The sequence below is a fragment of the Thalia democratica genome, chromosome 8 (assembly GCF_965202585.1).
Source record: "Thalia democratica chromosome 8, ktThaDemo2.hap1.1, whole genome shotgun sequence".
NCBI classification, from domain to species: domain Eukaryota; kingdom Metazoa; phylum Chordata; class Thaliacea; order Salpida; family Salpidae; genus Thalia; species Thalia democratica.
The window spans coordinates 24,449,892-24,464,041 of NC_139172.1; positions in this window are offsets into that span (position 1 = coordinate 24,449,892).

The window sequence follows — 14,150 nt, forward strand, 5'->3', positions numbered from 1 at the left end:
TATATTTATTTGATGTTTAGATGATGGTAACTAAATAATTCTGATTATTTTATTACAGATTTTCAATCAAATTACATTGGCTGATTCAACATATAATTGTAGATAAATATTCAAAGTATTCTTATAATTTTTTTTTAATTGTATTACCTGAAGATTTTTAGATTATTTACATGTTATAAGCTTTAAAAAAAGTAACTTATGCAACACTTTAAAGAAAGTTATATTATTGAGAACATGTTTTCAAAGTACTTTTAAAAGTCTGATGTATAAAAAACTGTTTTAACTGTTTATATTTTTATGAATAAAAAACATATTGATTTTTATTTAAACTTACTTTAAAAATACTCAAAACTAACTGAAATAAAACAAAACATCTATACCTTTTTAAACAAATCTATTTTAGTGCTGATACAAACACAATAAATGAAACATAAATTTAATTTATGAATAAACAAAAGTTAAACATTATAAAAAGTTGATCACATACTGATACCATTCTTATCACACTATATAAAAGTTTTAAAACTTTTGTTCTTTGTATCATATACATAAATATTACGTTTCTTTTATTTTTTTAAAACAGATTAATAAAAATAGTTTACTATTAACATTATTTTTTCAAGTTAATATCTTGTTTTAAACAATAATAAACTTATAAAAATCATAGGGATATACATATAAGAAACTATTTATTTTTAATTGTTTCTATTACGTTTGTTCTGTATCAATGTTAATTTAGTTTAAAGTTTAGATAGTTTTAGATACTTTTACTTCTACATTAAGCATATTTAGAGTTTTTAAATTTTTTATCATTACTTGTAGTAAGGTTAAGGCTTTAAGTTTAATTTTAAATTGAGTTTGGTTTATTATCTAGACTGTTATAGGATTGTACCGATAGTTACAAGACTTTAGATAGTCCCTGCCAAGTTTACGAATTGGGTAATGACATTGGTCTAATGTAGGTTGTAGCGAGCAATGTTATAATTTAGTTAGACTAAACTTGGTAGGAAGCAATGTGTTTAGTGATACGGCAGTAGGATTTAGATTAATTAAAATTAATGATAAAATTTTAATTTTACATTTTGTTTATTTTTTAATTTTCGTTTGTTTTTTTTTTTCTTTCTATAAACTTTGTTGTTGTAAAGCTGGAAATTTTTAATGTTTAACACTTTTTTCTTATTGTGTTATAACATAAAATAGATAAAGTAAATATTTCGTGTGTAGCTCAATAACCGAAAAATATAGGTTTTTATCTAAAGTTTTTGAGCATTGATTTTTTGACGTGTTAAATAACAATAAAAGTTTCTGTTTAGCATCAGTAACACGCTAATTTAAAATATTAACCGCTTTTGTTAGAATTTATTTAGATTATTATTTATAGTGGAGAGTTATAATAAAAATATTGAACTGACATAACAGTTTTAATGCAAACTATTACCTACTCTACTTATTATAACAAATACAACTAGACACGAAAAAAAAACTGAGATTGTATCTAATATAAAGTTTTAAACTGATAAAAGAAAACATTTTAAATACTACTTGATATGTAGTTATACTTCAGTTCACCATTACCTGCAACAAACAAATACTTATCCAGTTTTTTATGTTTAGTTTTAAAAATACTAGCTACAAATGATTAAAAAGTCAATAAAAAAAAAGATTTTTTGCTCAGTTTAATTAAATTGAATTCAAACACGTTTAATAGTAAAGCGTTGTATATAATATAAGTATTTCTTGTTGTACTTGGGCGACAGTTAGCTACGTTGAAAACGCTTAGCTGCTGTGTTACGTTTATACTTGTGACTTTTTATGTATACTTTTATTTTGTACTAAGTAACTTGTCACTGGAGTGCGCATTTTGAACACAAAGCAAAAATACGTACTCAACTGCTTACAAAAATACGGCTTACCCAAGAAATTCTTATATTAATTATCTGTTGGTGTTCGTTATAGCAAACTTGCAACTCTGCTAGATGCAGCTGACTTTCGTGCCATGGAAAAAAGTTACTGATAAAACTATCAAAATGCCTAACAAAAGCAGACTTTAATGTTTAAATGGTGTTGTCACAGATATCTTTGACAACAATGAATTTTTAGGGGATCATGACATAAATTTGTAGGAGTAATTTTTGCACGAGCGGCACTTTTGCACGAGCTTTAACAGTTTTAATTGAGAAAATTCATAACTTAGAACTTTTACCTTAAAACATTGTTATCCAATCAGTAAGTAATAGTTTGCTAATTCGTTTTTAAAGATGTCTTTTTTTATTAACTAAATTGTGTCGTGTTGTGCAAATGGTTACTCCGTGCAAAATTAATGCTTGTGAATTTCTGACCCCTTATCAGTTTTTAGAGCATTCCAAAATCACTCAAAGCGCCCAACATTCTTGATAATGTTTACACGAAGCCTGTCTAGAAGGAGAGCTGTCTTAGGCAGAAATGAAAGTAGCTGCTGGTAGAAAAAACTATTAAAAGCTACAACCAGATTTCAAAATTTTAGAAACATTTTTAATAAAAGTTAAGAATAAAAAATGTCTACTAGACCTAAACAACAAGCTACACAAAAAGACATCTTTTCAATAGCATCTAAATCGAAATAGGTTTCAATTGTATTGTTCATTTTTTTTTATATAAAACTATAATATAGCTTTTTTATACGCATCTTAAATTTATGTTTTAAAAACGGGGTATGTAGATATCAATTCCACTGTTTGATATTATTGTAAAATAAATGTTTTGTATGAATTTTTACAACATATTTTATTCCTATATTTTATCTAAAATATCTTTAAAATATCAGTAGCACTGTTCGTTGTTATGGTAAATAAACAAACTGTAATATGTTTGTTTTAAATATTGAATTTTATGCATAACTAGTAAGTTCATTCATTTCTGTTTACTTTTGTTTCCGTTTAATTAAAACCTAATACAATATAATTTGTTTGAAAAAATAATAATTTATTACTGCTTTTAGGTAACTATTTTTATCATTTTAAAATTAAAACAACGCATTTTTAACACAGCGCTTTTTGACTAAAAGTGCGTACTCAACCGACAGTGCGCAATCAAGTGACAGGTTACAGTAGTTTTTAATGATTGTTGTATACGAATTAAAAGTAATAAATAATAAACAACTACATAGAATGTTTTTAAGATGCATAATACTTTTTCTTAAAACTTTAAATATAAAAAAATTCAAAAAAAAAAAAAACAGAAACATGTTTTATTAAATTAAAGAACAAACAGAAATATGTTATATCTATATATTCAAAAAATACAATAAAACGTATCTATTAATAATATTATTTTGGTAAACAACTGCAATATAAATTTAGTTTTTCATTATAAATCCTAAATGCAGTTACGTAACTCAAAAAATTGTAAAGTATGTTTTATTTACCTTCTTTAACAATGCATTCACCTCTCGCGAATCTACGCACAATGTGTCGACAGCAAAAGTGCGTAACTAAACGGGAAGTAGCAAATATACTTACTATAACGCTTATTTTCTAATAATTAATTTGATTAAATTCAGTTTGGTGACTTTCCTTTTTTGTTTACAAAAATAGTTTTCAGTCGAGTTATACATGTATGTGAGAAGCTTATTAATAAAAAATGTTTATTTCTATACAAAGCTTTTTTCCCCTTTCCACCTAAGAGTAAACTTGTTTTGCACTGTATTAGAAAAGATCTTTCTTTAATGTCGTGCAAGACTAATTTAGTTTTAGGTAAGAAAGGAACAAGTTAGCTGAAAATAAGAGTTTTATTGAGTTGAAATGAAACTTTATGCCATAAGTATTGTGAGAAATTTAACATTGTACCTTGTTTGATTTAAAGGTATAAAAAGGAGCTTAGACACCTGAAATATAAAGAGCAAAGTCATAGAGTTCAATTGGTTCCTTATGAAAGGCACAAACTAAAAGCTGAAAAATTTTAATTTCAATAATAGTCTGTGTTAATATATACTTTTAGAATTCAACTTTTACAAAAAAAAAAACTATTATTTCATACTTACAACAAATTTACACCACTAAAAATTTTTCAAAAGACTTTTTTTGATAATTCTAAACCGCGTAACTAAACGAGTGCGTAGATTCGCGAGAGGTGACTGTACTTAAATATATTTTATTGATAGGTTATTGATGCAGTGTTTGTAATTCATTTCTAGTGTAACTTACATCTATGTACAACTATAGTTTAAAGTATATTAATTGAACTTAAAAGCGTAAGGTACAAAAAATTAAGATATTTAAACTAAAGATTATTTAAATCTTAATTTGAAACAAAAACTCCTCTTTACTATAATTTTGCTTAAAATAACAATATTTTTTTAAACTGTGTTTTATAATTAAAACAAACTCATAAAAACATGCATAACACAAAATAATTTACATGTTTCAATTCAATAAATAAACACTAATCGTAAAACTTAAATCATACTTTAAACATTTTTAGCTGGTCTGAATGCTAAAATAAAATAAAAAACAAAAATTTTCTCAGCGACTGAAGTAGTCAAGTACTTTAGGATTAAATTTTTAAAACTACACCTTTTTCAATTTAAGCCTAGGATTTACGTTTTCTCTCCAACATTACTTTTTTTCATACAATGTTAACTAGAGCAGTTAAACGACCTTTATTGTAAGAATTAATTTGCAGTTACGGTTTGAAAATAGCCACGTTCATCTAATATGTTGTTTATTAAAAGCTTATAATGTACACATCTGTATATTGCAAGATAATTTTTTTAAGTAATTATTTTTCTATTTAAGTTATACAAAATAAGCTTTAAAATTTTTTGAATTTTAGCACTTATAAGTTGCTAATTTATATTTTAAAAAAGTACTTCTTAATTTTTGTTAAATTTTATAACATATAAAACAAAGTTTAAAGTTCGAAGTTAAAGTTGATAATAATAAATAATAACTGAAAATTGAAAAAAAAAAAAAAACAATTCTAGTCTGCTAACTATACTAGTTACATTAATTTTGATATTCAACCTTTTGTTGAGTATAATTATAGTGTAAGCTAAAAAAATTTTTTTGTGATACAGTTTCTTTAAACAACAATTTCATCCGTATATTTAGTTTTAAAGCACAACATTTATAAAAGTTTAAAATGTACATGTATTATTACTTATTTTCATTTTGAAACGGATGGGTCAAATATGCACAGCGTATCTTTTGCACGGTTTGGTAAACGGCAAGAGTTTTTATATTATTTATGTTTGTTTATATTTAGATTCCAGGTTAATTATAATTTTTTGCATTAAAAAAATATAATATTTAAAAGCGAAAAATATAAAAAAATAGTTACCCTTAAAAAAAAGCCTGTTGCATACTTGGTACCTGATTTTATGTCCTTGGAAAAAAAGTCTTTCTGCGATTGATAAACAAGTATTAAACACTTTAAAAGACAAGTGATGGTAAAAAGACTTTTCTATTATAACTACTTCCATTTTAGCAGCCTAATATTAAAGCTCGTGTGAAAAAATAACTTTTTTAAGCACGAATAATAGTTGTTAACAAAAAGAGATACGCGTCTACTTGAAACTTTTTTAATTTTATTTTTATAGTGTTTTTAAAGGACTTGAAAATGGTTTAAGTAATATTAGCGTTTTGCATTGTCCTGTATACTAAGTTATGTATTTAGATAAAAAACTACTGACATTTGTTATTATAAAATGAGTAAATTCCTTTATATTTTTCAAGCAAAAAGTACAAAAAGATAATAAAGAAATTTTAAGTTTTTTACGCTAAAAAAAGTAATCGAACTTAAGAAATGCTGATCTAAACTTTTATCTTAAAAATCAAAAACTTTAAACATTATAATAAAGAAAACGATTTTTACTTAGTATTTTGGTATGCACCCTCTACTGTTTTTTAAGATTACAAACATTTTTGTTTAAATGACTTTCAAACTTAATTATTAGTTTAAACCTTCTAGTAGTTATTCAAATTTACAATAACAATAAATAGTTACATAACCCAGTAGTTTTTAAAGTAAAACTTACGATTAATTTGGTTTGAGCGTAAACTTTCTGAAGTTCGCTTATGAAGATTTATTTAAAAGTTTAAAGATTCTAAATTCTCACTTTTGAAAATATTTAAAAACTAGCTGGCTGCCTGTACAATCTGTTTAAGCTATTTCCGGGTTGCAAACCATAATCAAAGTAATAAATGCAATTATGAGAGGCAAGCTTTTTCACAATAGTACTGCAGTGTAACAAAAAGCAGCAATGATGTTTTCAACTTTTGATAGACTATTTAACCAATATATGAACATGTTATGAATCAAAAAATAGATCATGGAATTAATTTTGATAACTATACCGTTTTAAAGTGAAGACGAGGTCACTCTCTTAGTATTCACTGCAAGCAGCAACCTATCTTTTCACAAGTAAATATTTAGAATAAGACGCCAGTCTTGTTCCTATAATACGCGTGTATGTAAAAACCCATGACTTAAAAGATGCTGTATAAAAATTTTAGTTCTAATACACTTTTACATATTTGAGATTAGAGCAGTCAAAATGTTAGTTTTACAACGTAAGCTAGCTAACTATTTTAGTTTATTACTAAATTTGAAATTTTTTTAACTCGGTAAAAAGTACAATAAAGTCTAAAAAAGTATTTTCTCTAAAGCTTGTTGCTACTTGTAGCTAATCCTAAATACTTCGAAGAATAGATAAAATGTATTTACTATTATTATAAAGCTGCTTCCAAAAATATGAACTGGTGAAAATAATTAAGACGTTAAACTCTGAACAAGCTCTTTAGATGTATAATTTCAACAATTTTCCCTAACTGCTCTGGCTAGGGCTTATATCCGTGGAATAAAAGACCAAATATCCTCTAAAAATACTCTAGATAGAAAAAAAGTTTTGTTAATTATATTATTTTACGATGCAGAGTTACATTGAAAGTTGCATACGGAGTGAAGTAATATGTAGTCATTGCTTCGAACGACAGAAGCAATTATTAAAAAATGACAACCGCCTTAATTCATTAGCAAGTTTGGATTTTTCTACTCGTACACGGATCTTTCAGTGACCACAAGAGTTTTGATAGTCAATGAACTTTTCGAACAAAGAAGCTATTCTTTCAATTGGATTTTACATTAAAAGTCTACTTAGAGTAAGTCAACAACAATGCTAAATGTTTTCTACTAAAACCAATCAGAAGACTTGATAGCTTTATACTACGCAAAATAATTGAGTTATAGTTTGCTTTTTTATCGTTTAATAGTTGTAATGGTTTGTTAAAAAACAAAAATTCATGAAATAACAACCAAAAATTGTTTTCAAGCCTAAGTTTTTTATTTTTTACATATTAAAAAATTTTTAATTTAATATAATGAATAGAAAAAGTATGGTTAATACGAGCTTCGAAAATAATATGTACTCGTAATTTAAAAATCTTTTTTTTTATAAATTGAGCAGAAAAGTTTTGTTAATTAGAACAACAATAACAACATTATAAAAAAAAAATTTCGTTATTAAACTTTTTTGAATACTTTTTACTTTAAATATTAAAAAATTTTTTTTTTTCTAAATATTTTTATTCTTAGACCACATAATTATTTAAAATATGAGTTTATTAAAATTATTTTACAAAACGAACTTATAAAACTAAGTTTATTTTGTTAATAAAATAAATAAGGTGATAGGATATTACCAAACTTAATTGTAGTGCATTTGACTGATTTCTGAGTACACGAATATTTTTTATGAAAGAAAAGCTGCTTATCAAGTACTAAAAGTAAAGTTAACATGACTCTCTTTAAATCAATAATGAAAACACTACAAGAACTTATAATAACAAGTGTATAAAAAGAACAACATTAATATTTAAACCGTTTTAGTTTTAAACTACTCTAATAGTAATAGTTAAATACATTCAAATGGTACAATTTTTCTATAATCAGTAATATTTTATAGCATTTTAGAAAAATTATTTGTAAACATTACGAAATTTTAATTGAAATCAATAAATACAACCAAGTAAAACAAAATAATTAAAAAGTAGTCAACTACGTGAAACTTAGTTGATAAAAAAGTTATACAAAATTTAAACCTAAATTTGAAAATTTACTTTTGCCATATGTCGAATTTTTTTCAAATTTTATAAAAATAAAGAATGATCATGTAGGTTTTATTAATAAGATTACAATACTGTTAAGAAAAACAAATAGTGGTTGTTAAAAATTATAACCAAAATAAACTTAGAGTTATTTAATGATATTGACAAGCTATTAAAAGGTATCCGTGCCGTGGTGTGCGACTCGATAAGCGAAAGATTATTTCGTGCACCAGGTTTTAGGACAAAATATTTCAAGCACTTTTTTTGTCGCTCAATAAACAATATCATAACTTGAATTGTAGAAATTTCAAATGTAAGAATTTGGTTAGTTTACCACTTCTACTAAATACAATTACGCTTATATCTTTTTGTTTTTCTTGTTTTGTATTTTTTACACTTGTTTTCATTTATCTAAATTCTATTTTAAATTTGTGCTATTGATTTTTTTGAATTAAGTTGTTTAAAGATGTAATTTTGTAATTAACTTCTTTTAATTATTATTTTAGTTAAGTTTATATTGTTTTATTTTCTATTGAACCGTTGACGAAAATAGCCCCAAATACATCCAGTTGTATTATTGAAATGTTGTATCACTGAAGAACTTTTAACAAAAATACTATGGTATATAACTTAATTTACAATCTATTTAATAAAATAGTTTCCTTAGAAAATTTTTATATTGTTTTTTTTTAACTTAGTGTATAAACAATCTATCAGTATTTAGTACCCAGAAGTTAAGTGTAGCAATATTGCAAAAAAAAAGTAGTACAAGCTAATGCAGCAGACCATTTAAGTAGTGTTATTTAAAGAAGCTACAGTTTAGCGATATTGTTAGTTATATATAGCTTTATAATTTAGTAAAGCAGTTCATTACATACTTATTTTGAAACTAGGGAGCCAGGTTTTATAAAATATTTACCTAATTAATGAATGAGCTATATATTAAATTTCTTTTTAGGGACTTATCATTTCCAAAGTTTTATTTGTAAAATTAGTAAAAATAATAATAGTTTTTTGAAATTAGGTTACAATCTAACTAAAAAACAGAAAATTCTTGCAAAAAGAACAAAATATAATACTTTACATACCTATGTAGAACATAAGTAAATAAAAGGTTTTATAATTATTTAATTTATGTAACTAAGGCAATCCCTAGATTGTTGCAGGGGTAGAGTTTGAGTCTGATGTTTTTTACTATATACAAAAGTTTTTAAGAGTATAAGTAAGTCAAACATTGTTTTTATACAAATTAACCAGGGTTTTTTAATTAAAGTATAACCTGAAAAATACAGGTTCTAATGATGGTTGAAAACTCTTTGAGTTAAATTTTGCAAGGTCAAAACCTAGTGGTTCACACATATACCAAAAATAATAATGTTTGTTAATTAGTTAAGTGGTATATAAAGTTTCCATATAAATCTTTGAATATTGCTATTATATGCAATATTATTCAGACACATTTACAGCAAAATTGTATACTGTAGTTTGTTTAATCCTCACATCCAACTTTGTTTGTCTGCTTAGATTGGTGCTGCACTTAGATTATTTTCACTGGACAAAACTGGGCACTCTAAAACAAACAATTATTTGAATAATAGCATAATTTTTGCAGAATTGTTGTTAAACTTACAATCATGAACTTGTTTGTTTTTTATTTTACTAATTATTGATTGAAAGTTTTACAACAGTCTGAACTTTACCTTAACAAAAACACCTATATTTGCTCTTTTAAAGTATAGGTTATTTATTACCCAAAGCACTCAAACAAAAAAATTATTAACTAAAACAGTTCAGATTTTGCATACATATTGATAAATGTATAAATATGAACTTATTTGGTTTTCATTGTTTTAATTAATGTATCAAAAATGTAACGGCCATCTAAACTTAATCCTTTGAAAACCTAAAGTTGTCAAATATGATTTTGTGTAGTGAAAAAACAACTATTACAACTGTGTCACCTAGCAGATAAAGTTTTTCTGTTTTTTACATTAAATGCAATTTATCTTAAGTTTGCTTATAAAACTAAAATTAGAGCTCAAAAACCTTTGAACTTTCTTAAACTTCTTATTAAGACTGTGCTTATAAACAGTAAATGACATAATTTTACTTTATTTACTTACTTTACCTTAAAAATATGTTTTTAATGTTTAAAATTCATTGTTTCTTGTAGATAATTTTCCTATAAATTTGCTATGTTTTATGGATTTCCATATATTTTTTTTTTGAAATTTTAGTGGAAACCTTGATCTTAAGGGCATAGGGGGTAAAACACTTTTTTTTGTTAAATTTAGTCTTGTTTTTTACATAACTAATTAAGCTAAAAGTAACTTTTTACACATTGTTGAAATTCAAAGTAACTTTTAAGAAATAAGCATTTAAATATAAAAGGTCAATAGATTCTTTATGAAAGATGTAATTAAAAGGCAAAACTAGACTATTTCCTTATAAATCTATCTTTAGTTTTTAAGCAATTGTTTTATAACTTTTTCTGAGTAATCGTTAATAAATTTTGAACAGCTTGAAGAAAAAGTGTTTTTTATTTAAAACAAAATTAAAAGTAAAAGAAAAATGGATTAAAAAAAGGTTATAGTCACAACTATTTTTTTTCTTTAAAAATCAGTTTTCTATAAGTTGTTTATAGTAATAAAAGGTACATTTCCTGAAAGTTTAGAGTAAATTACTTAAAAAATGAAGGAAGAGAAAGATTTTTATAGAATTTTTCAAAGTTCAAAGAAAATCAGTTTTATTTTTTTTTGTATTTAGATAGCTTTATCAGATTTTTTATTAAACTGGTTATAGCAAGAAGTAAAGGGCATTGGGGGTAAATAACTTTGTTGATAATTTGATCTTTAGTTTTTACTATGCCATAAGTTGCTCTTACAGATTTTCAAATTAAATTATATTTTTGAGGTGTAATGTTTTTTGAGAAAAACTTTTTTTTAAATTTTTGGTCATAAAATTTTAGTTTTTAATTGTTCTTAAATTTATTACTACAGATTTTTTAAAACTTTGTAAGAAAAACTTTTTCGATAGTTTAAGGTTATTATCTATGAAAATGTTGGAAGAGATAGATTTTCAGTGACTTCTAGTTATTTGCTGTTAAGTCTATTGTAGTCTCCGACTTTTACTGGCTGTGTTTCAAAAATTGATTAAATTTTAGTAATCATCAAAAAACTACTTTTTGCTTTATTTAAGGCCATAGGGGGGGTAGGCCATGTTTTTTACAAGTTGATGTTATTTTATAGAGTTTTTACTAAGCTTCAAGTTGCTTTTTACCGTTTTTAAAAATTCGAATTAGTTTTTGAGATATGACCGGCCAAAGTCGAGCCGCATAACAGGTTCCTTATGGGGAAGGAAAAACTAAAACGGCAAAAAAAGACTAATGCATTCAAAATCTATCTCCTCCTTCATTTTTTAAGCAATCTTCTTCAAACTTTCACAGTCTATTCTTTATACAATAACAAAAAAAAATTATTTGTGACTTTAAAAAATTTCAAGTAAAAATACCTTTTTTTTGAAAAAAAAAATTTTTTTGATAAAAAATCACTTTTTTTTTTTTTTTTTGTCATTAAATTTTTATTTTTTAAAATTATTAAAATTCACAAATAGCGTTTTTTTCTCATAATGTAAGGAACATTTCCTGAAAATTTGAAGAAGATTGCTTGAAAAATGAAGGAAAAGATAGATTTTAAAGCCCGTTTTTAAAAACTCGAGAAAAACGGCTTTAAAGTTACCCTTTATATACCCTTTATAAAGACAACCCTTTATATAACCAGTCATAAAAAAAAAGTTACTTAATATTTTTAAAATCTAAAAAAAACATCTGAAAGATTATGAAATTTACTATAATATAAGTCTATATGTTATTTTTGGTCAAAAAATGGCCTCCCCCCTATGGCCTTAAACTTGACAAAATTATATCAAATTGTGAAAAAAGTGATTTGCTCACCCCTTATGCCCTAATTATTTTTTGTTTTATAAATTGTTTCTTACAGAATGCTTTCAAATATAAGCCAATGTTAGTTTTTGTAAACAACAAAAAAAAAACAACCTCCCTATGCCCTACGGTTTTGGTTTAAGAACTTAAGTTTTTGATAATACAGTACTTAACTACTAACCTATAATATAATACTTAATTTTCTTGAAGAACTTGATTTTACTAATTATTTAAAAAAAAATCAGGATTAAATAGGATAGTTTTTGGTCACTTATTTTTTTAACTCAAAGAGTGACACCCTTGTATTATTTATTACACTTAAATACTTGTTTACTTTTATAATAGTTGTAATACCTTTATTGATATTAAAAATTATGTTGCTTTATAGATTTTTTATTACAGAGTTGAAAAGCAATCACCTAGATTAATCGATATTTCATTAAAATTATTAATTTAAAAAAATATGGTGTTGTTTTTATCCTTGTTTTAAAAAATATCAGTTATATAAGCAAAAGTTTCAAACACTTATTTTTTAATATTTAAACGTTAAATTAATTTAGTCTTACTTCTCTACACACTAATATGAATCTTCTTTAAACCCTATATTTTTAAAATGTGTTTATTTTTAGACTTGTATGTAAAGACACATAAAACATAAGTGTAAAAAACCATAGAATTTAAAATAATTAAATTTCAATAATTCATAGGGATTTGTTAGGGCAGAACAGGCAATGATATACATATCTCACAGTTCATTTCTTTTGCAAAAGCTAGTTTTAAATAAAAAGCAGATATACAATTGTTAAATTGTCATATCTCTGGTCCTAACACGCAAAGTACAAAAAACCTTAAGTTTTAAGTCATCTAGATTTAAAAAAGAAACCTTTTCATTAAAACAATTTTTTTAGTAGCTTTAGGCCATAGGGGAGATTTTTTGTCACAAATTGATTTCAATTAGTAGAATTTTAATTTAGCTACAAGTTGCTTTTTACACATAAAAAGATAGTCAGATATAGCCAGTTAAAAATGGAGATTACAATAGTCTCCTTGTTAGAGCAGAAAACTAAAACAGCAAAAAAGTAGAAATTGCTAAAAGTCTATTTTTAAGATAAATACCTCAATTTTCAGGATATATTCCATGCATTAATAAAAGTAATGTTAAAACTTTAAATGAGATAAAAATTTGTTAAAAATATATTAGTATTTTAAAATAATTTTGTTACTAACTTCCAAAGAATTTAAAATCTACTAAAATTTTATTCTATTTAATTATGAATTTAATTTTATAGAACTAGTTCAACAAATTTGTGTTTAGGTAAAATGATTGTAAAGTTAAACTTTGGGGTTGTGGTATACAATATAATTTTAAGAATTGACTTTGGATAAGTTAGATATGCTTAATTATAACAGCTGTTTTTGTGTGCAAATAGTTTCTTTGAGTGATGGCATTTTGCCTCCCATACAAATTCTAAATATTTTTTAACGCAAACACTTTATTTGATTAAAAACTAAAATTGTAAGTTTGTTTGTTTTTAATCAAATAAAGTGTTTGCTTAAAAAATAGTTGTTTAATTTTTCCAACTGAATTAACTTTATGGATATTTAGGATTTTATACCTCAATATAACTCTGATATATTGAATAATATTGTTTTAAAGGTTAATTTGTTGTTTTAGTACACTACAATTGTTGTTAACTAGCTGTAGTAAAATTTAATTTTAGGATATAGAGAGTATTATTTTAAGATAATTTTCAAATATGAAATTATAATAGTTTTTAGATCAGCAGTCTAGTGCTAAAGTTCTAATAAGCATATTTATACTTATTTTGTTCTTATTACTACATCACAAAGATTAAATAATTGTGTAATTCCACTTTTAGTTAAAAGTTAACATCTTTTTAAAGTATTGTTCATTGAACAACAAAAAAAGCTCAAAACGTTTGATTCTAGGACCAGGTGTACAAAGGAACCTTTAGCTTATTTAGTGACACTCCACTTGGATGCAGTTTAAATCGTTGTCCAGGGCATCTTAAGCTTATGATTCATATTAGTAATATTCATTAAAAGTTTTATTTTAAATTTTTCTATTCAAGTCTTTTGTAAACTTATCTATTTTAGACATAAGTTTA